Consider the following 7,705-nt stretch of genomic DNA (forward strand, 5'->3'; position numbering starts at 1 on the left):
GAAACTATAATCTCTAATTGTCATGGATACTAGGTTAAACTATAATCTCTAACTATAAATTAAACATGGATGATACAATGAATAAGTGTGGACACCGACAACTGGAATGAAATGTGTGAACATGAATGTAATGTCAGTGGAAATACGTACTCCCCCAAGCTTAGGCTTTTGGCTTAACTTGGTAATCACCAGTCATAGAAGCCATGAGGTCCAATGTTGAAGTACAGGGGAGCGGGCACCATAGGGTCCCACTGCTGAGGCTCCGCCTGTGCCGCAGCCATGTTGTTCTGGTAAGCGACAATGTCCTCAAGCATAATCATGTATACATCATGTTCGCATTTAGTTGCGATGAAGTCAGTGAGGCTAGCATTAGTAGCATATTGGTTGAACTCTTGGAGGATTCCGGCATCTTCCATTAACGCATTATGCGGCCAATTGCACGTCCGTAGCTCCGCCAACCTTGGTGTATGGAGATCATTGTTAGATGACTGCCCAATAACCCCCTTAGAGTTCTTCTTGGAAGCAAACTTCCTAAAGAAACTCATCCTTTTCCTATGAACAAAATTCTAAAAATTTTAGTCCACAAATTTTTTCTCAACAAAACTTCACAAAATTGATAGCAACTACTCATATAGATGTATAGAGGCCATAGCAAGCATTCAAACTACTTATAACTCTAAGAATTCAACATGCAAGCTCATCTACAACAGCACCAAGAGTAGCTCATTATTCTAAATATAAACCACTAAAACAAAAACTAATTGGACACATGGAGGAGTCACATACCAAGCAACAAATCCCCGAAACAGTTTCGGAAACGGAGCTTCGAGCAAAGAAATCAAAATCCGCGGTTTCGGGAGCAAGAACACGAGAGAGAGTGTGATAGTATTTTTCTGAGTGAATAGAGTGATGTGGGAAGAAGAAGTAAGTGAGGGGGGCCACGTGGGGACCACAACCCACCAGGGCGTGCTTGGGGGTCCTAGCGCGCACAGGTGGGTTGTGCCCACATGGTGCACCCCCCTCTGATATTATTAGCACCAAAAATTCAGAAATATTCAGGAAAAAAATCGTATCAGATTTTCAGACCATTTTGAGAACTTTTATTTTTGGGTCATTTTTTATTGCACGGAAAACTCAGAAAACAGACAAAGCATGGCATTTTATTTCATTTAACTTATAAAAACAGAAAACAAAAGGTAGGGACAGAAGGTAGTGCTTACTAAATTCATCAACTTCATACCTGTCAAAAATGATCCATTAATAAGGTTGATCAAGTCTTATTAACAACCACTTTTGATTAGTATGAAACCAAAGAACTTCCATAAATCAATAAGTTACCTCAATGGGGATATGAATGTCCCCCACAATAAGCATTTAATATTTCTTTTTAACAGTAGGTAGAGGTAGTTGAAAATTTCCAATAGTGATTGTCGGAGATTTTTCAATAACATTAATACCATTCACCTGGAATTGTTTCTATGGGAAGTGCACCGTATGCTCATTACCATTTATATGAAAAGTGACCTTGCTTTGATTGCAATCAATAACAGCCCCTGCAGTATTCAAGAAGGGTCTACCAAGGATAATCGACATGTTGTCATCCTCGGGTATCTCAAGTATAACAAAGTCAGTCAAAATAGTAACATTAGCAACAACAACGGGCACATCCTCACAAATACCGATAGGTATGGCAGTTGATTTATTAGCCATTTGCTAAGATATTTCAGTAGGTGTGAGTTTATTCAAATCAAGTCTTTTATATAAAGAGAAAGGCATAACACTAACACCAGCTCCCAAATCACATAAAGCAGTTTTCACATAATTTCTTTTAATGGAGAAAGGTATAGTTGGTATTCCCGGATCTCCAAGGTTTTTAGGTACTCCATCTTTAAAAGTGTAATTAGCAAGCATAGTGGAGATTTTAGCTTCCGGTATTTTTCTCTTATTGGTGATGATGTCTTTCATATACTTTGCATAAGGAGGCATTTTTAAGATATCAGTTAAGCGAGTTCGCAGAAAAACTGGCAGCAACAAAGTCTCTTTTATCATCTCTTTTATTCTTAGGTTGTGGGTTATCAAGATCAATAACTGGTTCTATGTCAACATCATTACCTGGTTTTTTATCATTCGGTTGAGTGTCTTCATGAACCTCATCATTATCTTTTTCATTACCAGAAGGTGAGTGTTCATTACTAGATTGAGTTTCAGCATCCGAGATAGGAACTTCATTATCATTATCAGGAGGTTTTTCTATTTCAGGTTCACTAGAGGCAGGCAAGGTCCTGTTATTTTTCTTCTTCTTTTTCTTTTCAGAAGGACTAGGTGTATCAATGTTAATTCTTTGAGAGTCTTTTTCAATTCTCTTTGGGTGTCCCTCATGATAGAGTGGTTCCTGAGTCATTTTACCTCCTCTAGTTGCTACTCTAATAGCAAAGTCACTTATATTATTGTTCATTTCATCAAGAAACTCTCTTTGAGATTTAGCAACTTGTTCTAATTGAGCTTGAACCATAGAGGCATGCTTTCCTACACCTCTAACATCATTTGAGATTCTAAATAACAAGTCACTTAAGCGAGCAATCATATCAGAGTTGTATTTCAATTGTTTCATAACATTTGCATTGAAGTGATCTTGCTTTCTCATATAGTTATCAAACTCATAAAGGCAATGGCTAGGATGTTTATTATGAGGATCATCACTATCATTGAATTTCATTAAAGATTTTACCTCTACCACCTTAGGTGGTGGTGATGCTTCAAGCCCATCTGTTTCTTCGATAGGTGGTAAATTTTTAACATCCTCGGCCTTAATACCTTTTTCCTTCATAGATTTATTTGCCTCTTGCATGTCTTCAGGACTGAGATATAAGATACCCCTCTTCTTCGGAGTGGGTTTAATAGGTGTTTCAGGAGGAGTCCAATCATCATAATTTTTCAATATGTTATTCAATAACTAGCGGGGTGACCCGCGCATTTGTGCGGCTAGAACTCCTCTTATATCTTGCTGGTATTTTCTCCACCAATCTACTTTCAAGTGGTAAATTGCCAGAGCAATATTGATATAAAAATTATAGCTAAAATTTGTATATTTAGAAAATAGCTAAACCTTGCTACACATATATAGCTAAAATTATAGCTAAACCTTGCTACACATATTTCGTACTTTGTATAAACATATGTGTTGGAAAATATTCAGTTCTGGACAAATAAACTTGGGCATGTGCCCGACCATGCCAAACCTTAGTCTTTGGTACACTTTTTGATTATTATTTTCCACCTTTATAATTGCCAGCATTCCACCTTTTCTGATTTGTTTTCAATTATCTTTACACTTAATGTACTTTTAGGATTTTACTTTGCAGTAAATTCATCGGAAAAGTAGTCTAAGAATTCTTGGAATGCACTATCAAATTACTAAATATTTTTTAACGATCTTTTCTATTGCACACTAACATCTTGCTAAGATTGTGCTTTTCAATAATGCAATCTGTTAACTTAATATTGTGATATTTGGGGCTGTCAAGTTTTGCTTAATTGTAAATCGACAAAAACTTATATTTATAAACATGTATAGCTGTTGTAGAAAAAAATAGGCGTAGCTATATATGGTAAAATTCATCCAATTTATAGTCTAAGAGTACTGGAAATACACATAAAAAATACTAACTAATTTTCCTGATCTCTTCCATTACAGACGTTAACATCCTGCAAAAATTATACTCCCTCCGTCCCATATTAGTGGTCTTATAGACAACTAATTTGCACCGAGGTAATACTATTATTATGTTGCATTAACATCTTGCTAGACTTATACTACTCTAATGTTATATTTTGTTAACTTACTACAAAGATAGTTGAGGCAGTCGGGTATTTTTCTTTATGAATCTGTACATGAGGAACACCTGAATTTATATAAATGTATAACTATTGCAGAAAGATAGTCGCAGCTATATGTGGTGAAATGTGTACTTAGCTCATTATACCAATTCACAGTTCAGTATAAAAATATATTGATTCTATATTAGCTTCTCCTCTTGTGTTTTTGTAGCCTCGAGTGGTATTCATACTTTTCATTTTGTGAAGGACCAGTCTTGTACATGCTACCTCGTAACATGCATACATGTATTTATTTTTATTTTTTGGGAACAATGCATACATATATTTACATGTTCCTTCATCAGCATAATGCGCTTATCATGCATGCTGCATTGCGTGCCTACTTTGAATCATTACTGGAGTCGATTTCTTGACCTTTTCTATTTTATTTTTTGAATCCTCATTCCAATTCCTAATTAATAAACACACATGCTACATTGCAATTATAATATATTAGAGTGTAGTCCATTGGATTTTTTGAAGTGTTGGTGTGTCTTTCCTAATTGTTCAAGACAATGCATATTTGGGTGCTACACGCATTGCCAAGTATAACAGCCCATCTTTAAAATTTAGTGTTTTCCACAATATATATGAAAATGCATTTTATTCATGAAACAAACATTTTTTACCTAATATATATGTGTGCATGGTTAAGAAGCAAATAAGCAAGTCAGTTGTTGGCTGATGACATCATTCTTGAAATAAGGATGCCCATACTAATCAGACTGCACCAGGCTATAACCATATGCGAACCAGATTCGTCTCCAATTCTCCGCCTTTGTCTGTTTTCTAAACATTTGAACGTGACATATCAATCCCTTGTACGTGTAACTGTTTACGTACGGTTTTCATCCTAAAATCCTAGCCATTTATATCTAAAGTTAATGGCCAATACTCCTTCTGTCCTAAAATACTGCTTACGTAACGTTAAGACACTTATTTTGAGACGGAGGGAGTACATTTAATCTATGTGGATCTTTTTTTTCTTGAAGTATCTGTGTGGATCTATGCGCTGTCTTATTTGCCACTTGAAAGTTACCTGCGTACTGCTGTGGAGATGCAAAGTGAAGATTTGGAGATGCACTCGAACGTTACATGCGTACAGCCGTGGACATGCCGTGCATATTGCCGTGGAGATTCACAAACACAACTCCAGTATTGGCTGCAATCACTATCGGGCCATAACAAAATTTATTCAAACACATAAAAGATGATCGATATGAGTGCATGCATGAGAGAGGCCGGATGCCGGATCCGAAAGTTAGCTATTTTGTTGGAATGGCCGGGTTGCTATATAAGAAGGCATGCAAAAAAGTCGGTAGTGTCCCGGTGTCTTTTTCTACCGGGCGTACTAATTGGACTTCAACCTTAATCCGTTCTGGCCTTGCCTATAGAATAGGTGGCCGTATGGACCATGGTCTCTCTTTTTTTCCGCTGACTATGAGACTCCTTTTGCCTATATACGTTGGCCTTGCTGTTGGAATAGGTGGCCGCATGGATTGTGTATGCCTGCATGTTGCCTTACCAAGTTGAGGTCAACAAATCACTGCCGTTCGTTTATCGTTCCTTTTCTACTGTTTTAATAATATAATAGATTCCTCAGCTTTCTCAATAGTTCGCTCCCTGAAAACACAACCAGCACAACTATCTAGGAAATCCCTAGAAGCATCGGTTAGTTTATTATAGAAGATATCAAGTATTTTATTTTTCTTAAGAGGTTGCTTGGGCAAAGAATTAAGCAATTGGAGAAGCCTCCCCAAAGCTTGTGGGAGACTCTCTTCTTCAATTTGCACAAAATTAAATATTTCCTGCAAGGCAGCTTGTTTCTTATGAGCAGGGAAATATTTTTCAGGGAAGTAATAGATCATATCCCGTGGACTACACACACAACCAGGAGCATGAGTATTGTACCAAGCCTTATCATCACCCTTTAATGAGAACGGAAATAACTTGAATATAATAATAGCGAATCTTCTCATCATGAGCAAAAAGGGTGGCTATATCATTCAACTTAGTAAGATGTGCCACAACAGTTTCAATTTCATAACCATGGAAAGGATCAGATTCAAACAAAGTGATTAACACTGGGTTGATAGAGATTCATAATCCTTATCATCAATAAAAATAGGTGAAGTAGCAAACTCGGGATCACATTTCATTTTTGCATTCAGAGATCTTTCTTTATACTTGCATAATAATTTCTCTAGACCATCTCTATCCTTACAAGCAAGAACATATCTAGTTGCCTCCTCACTCATAGTATAACCTTCTGGTACCTTTGGCAATTCTTATATAGGAGGACTAGCTCTAGTAGGTGTTTCAAGATTTTCAGTTTCAAGTTCATCATCAGATTCAACAATATCATGTTGTCTTACTCTAGCAATTTGTTCATCAAAAAATTCACCTAGTGGCACATCATCATCAAGCAAGGTACTAGCATCATCATGAATAGCATTCATAGAAGAAGTAGCATCATCAATAGCTTGTGACATATCAGAATTAATAGCATGTTGCGGTGTTGCAAGTTTACTTATAACAGAAGGTGAATCTAAAGTGGAGCTAGATGGCAGTTCCTTACCTCCTCTCGTCTTAGGGAGAAAAATCTTAGTCTTAGCATCCTTCAGATTCTTTATAGTGATAATATGATAATAATCCCAACTGACTCAACAAATATTGCTATGCTCCCCGGCAACGGCACCAGAAAAAGGTCTTGATAACCCACAAGTATAGGGGATCGTAACAGTTTTCAAGGGTAGAGTATTCAACCCAAATTTATAGATTCGACACAAGGGGAGCTAGAGAATATTTGAAGGTGTTAGCAGCTGAGTTGTCAATTCAACCACATCTGGAGATTAATTATCTGCATCAAGGTGATTAGTAGCACAGTAATATGATATTTTTGATGATAGCAGCATCAACAATAGTAACGGTAACAGTGATAGTAGTGATATTGTAGCAGTAACGATAGCTATAGCAACAGTAATAACTTAGCAAGAACAATATAAGATAAATTCGTAGGCATTGGATCGGTGACTTGTTGTATGATATTCATCATGAGACAGCTATAACCTAGGGCGATACGGCACTAGCTCCAGTTCATAAATATAATGTAGGCATGTATTCCATAAATAGTCATACATGCTTATGTAAAGAACTTGCATGACGTATTTTGTCCTACCCTCCCGTGGCAGCGGGGTCCTATTGGAAACTAAGGGATATTAAGGCCTCCTTTCAATAGAGAACTGGAACAAGGCATTAGTACACGGTGAATACATGAACTCCTCAAACTACAGTCATCACCGGGAGTGGTCCCGACTATTGTCACTCCGGGGTTGTCGGATCATAACACGTAGTAGGTGACTATAACTTGAAAGATCAGATATAGAACATGGATATAATGGTGATAACATAAACGCTTCAGATCTAAAATCTTGGCACCGGGCCTAAAGTGACAAGCATTAAGCATGGTAAAGTCATAGCAACATCAAATCTCAGAACATAGTTGATACTAGGGATCAAGCCCAAACAAAATTAACTCGATTACATGATGAATCTCATCCAACTCCTCACCGACCAACGAGCCTACGAAGGAATTACTCACTCCCAGTGGGGAGCATCATGGAATTGGGGATGGAGATGTGTTGGTGATGACGAAGATCGAAGATCCCCCTCTCTGGAGCCCCAAACGAACTCCAGATCTGGCCTCCCAGTGAAGAACAAGAGACGGTGGCGGCTCAGTCTCGTGAAAACGCGATAATTCTTTCTCCCTGATTTTTTTCTAGAATAATGTGATTTTATAGCGTCGGTTTCAAGGTCAGTGGGGCCACCA

Source organism: Triticum aestivum, chromosome 3B (genome assembly GCF_018294505.1).
Source record: "Triticum aestivum cultivar Chinese Spring chromosome 3B, IWGSC CS RefSeq v2.1, whole genome shotgun sequence".
NCBI classification, from domain to species: Eukaryota; Viridiplantae; Streptophyta; class Magnoliopsida; order Poales; family Poaceae; genus Triticum; species Triticum aestivum.